This window comes from Pteropus vampyrus, unplaced genomic scaffold, assembly GCF_000151845.1.
Source record: "Pteropus vampyrus isolate Shadow unplaced genomic scaffold, Pvam_2.0 Scaffold16, whole genome shotgun sequence".
Taxonomy (NCBI): domain Eukaryota; kingdom Metazoa; phylum Chordata; class Mammalia; order Chiroptera; family Pteropodidae; genus Pteropus; species Pteropus vampyrus.
This window is the reverse complement of record NW_011888797.1, coordinates 8857889-8860410: the sequence shown is the minus strand read 5'-3', so window position 1 is coordinate 8860410 and position 2522 is coordinate 8857889.

The window sequence follows — 2522 nt, the reverse complement described above, 5'->3', positions numbered from 1 at the left end:
GTTTTGGGGTCCTGAGATCTTGCCCAGCCATAGCAAACTCCCTTCCCAGAGCCTAGACTCTCTCTAGTCCTCGTCCACTGACTGGGGCCCTTTCTGCCTGGTGGCCTACCTGCCACAGTGAGGCCCCTCTTGCTGACCACATATCCTGACATCTTCTGAGGCACCGTAGCACCTGTGCCCGACCCGTAGGCCTCATTCATCAGATAGCCCAAACTCTTCATCATTCCCTTTAGACAAGTAGCCCTGGCCTGCCCCCTGACTGCACTCCTTGCCAGTGCCACCCCAGGGGCGAGCCTCACAGCCCTGCTAACCTTCCTGGCTTTGACCCTGGGCTGATCCTTCCCTGAGACCCTTAGCAAGCCTTCTGTGGAATAGTACTATTAAATTTTTTTTTTTTAGGGATTTAAAACATCTTTCTCTGTTTTAGTAGTCTTTCCTGAAAACCTGGGCTTTTTGAGGTTTGCATGGGACCTTAAAGTCACGGTATGTTTAATTAGTTTGGCTTTCATGTCTCTCACTGATTATCTCACTTTCTGTTTCTTTCGGCATCTCTGGGTGTCTGAGGGTTCAGTAGTTCCAGAACTGAGTCAAGCACAAGGCAATTTTGGGAGTGTGTGTGTGGGGAGGCAGGTCTGCAGGAGGAACTTACGTGAAGGGTACTCAGAGGGAAAAGGGCGAGTCCAACCTGAGGCAAGTCTCCTGGCCACCCCAAGGATCCAGGGGAGCAGAAGTGTTTCTTGAGAGTTCATAGGGCTCCCTGTGCCCATACTCTCCAGGGTGAGCACTGGTGGCTGGTGGTATGTCCTTTAGACCTTTTTTTAATGAGGATTAAAGGCACGGACACAAAATAATGACAAAAATGTAATTTTAAGATATCTCCTTGCACTTCAAGTCCCCAGGGATAGGAGAATTGCATGACATTATGAATTTAGCAACACTCTTATTTATTTCATATCTTGTTGATCATAGCAGCAGCAGCCGTTGGCAGAACAGTTGTTTCTATATTGTGGGGCCTTTTACTTATTTAGTCTTTAGTGGGTAACAGGTGTGCGTTTGAATCAAGGACTTGTGCGCTCCCTCAACTTCTCAGGATCTGACGCCCCCAGGTTGACAACTGCTGCTATAGATTTGGGAAGAGGGGGCACCTACCCTTGTTGGTGGCGTCCCCGAGGAGGTGACATTAAAGCTGGGTCTTGATGGATGAATAGTTTACCAGGTAGAGAAAGGGAGAAAAAGCATTTCACATCGAGGGAACAGTATGTGCAAAGATACAGAAGCATAAAAGGGCCTGTTCTGTGGGTGGGGAACCGTGCTCAGGATAATAATAGTGATACTTACTGAGTGTTAATATGTGCCAGAGGCTTTCATATAATATTTTTACTTCATTTTCGCAGAAAGCCTATGAGCGAGGACTATTATTATTTTCATTTTATATAGATGAGAAAATTCAGGCATAGAGAAATTAGCTTATCCAAACTAGTAAAAGGCAGAACCAGGATTCAAACTCAGAGACCTCCGGCTTCCAGGTCTGCTCACTGACACCCATTCTGCCGCTTACCCCAGAGGTTACACGATGCACGTAACTCAAACACAGAAGTCCATTTCAGCATTCGCTAAAAGCGAGTTGGGTTTGCTGAAGTGATGCCTTTGGTTACTGGTCCAAGGTCCATGTGCCCGAAGCTTCAAGGTCCATGTGCCCGAAGCTTCGAAAGGCTGATATTCAAAACGTCGGAGTTTGGAGTAAGGAAAGGTTTATTGATCAGAAGGCGCCAGCTCAAGAAGATGGGGGGCCCTAGGGCTTCCTCAGATCCATCTTAAGAGAGCCTAGGATTCAGGCTGCTTTTATGTCAAGGGAAGAGAGGATGGGAGGGGCAACAGGTGATTGACAGTGCAGACCTCTGGGCGCCAACAGGGATCCAAGGAAGAGAAAGAAATCTCTAAATTTCTGTTCCAGTCCCATTCGCCCCCTGCTGCTGTGTGTCCGGTCTTGAGGCTCCCCCACATCTTTGATAAACAACCATTATTTTGCACGTTTCCTAACTCCTTGGGAGAGGCAGAATTCCTCTAATGATTAGCATATCTATAGCAGGAGCTAGTTGCCTGAAGGCCACGGGGAAAAGGCAAGCTAGAATTTCAGTCAGACCCAGTGTTTCATTCTGTTGCATTTTCCTGGGGCGGAGGGTGGAGTTGGGGTGTGGAGGTGGGAGGGGGTGCGGAGGCTCCTTCTCTCTGTGTTGGGAGATTTCTCCAGAGTTCTCCTTCGGGGGACCAGGATTAATCTGGGGGTACACTCTCCTCCCCACTTCACAGGCCCTCTGCCTTAGGATTTCCCGTCTAGGGAGGGGGTGAGTAGAGGGGTTTAGGGTAGGCTGCAGGAGCCCCCATGCTGTAAACCATTCAGAGCCGTGGTTTCCACTGCCTAGGTGAGGAATGGCTCCCCGAGAGCTACCCCAAACAGGGCCCTCAGCCCTGGGGGAGGCCGGGCCCCACCAGCCAGCCTCACCTGAGGAAAACGCCGGGCT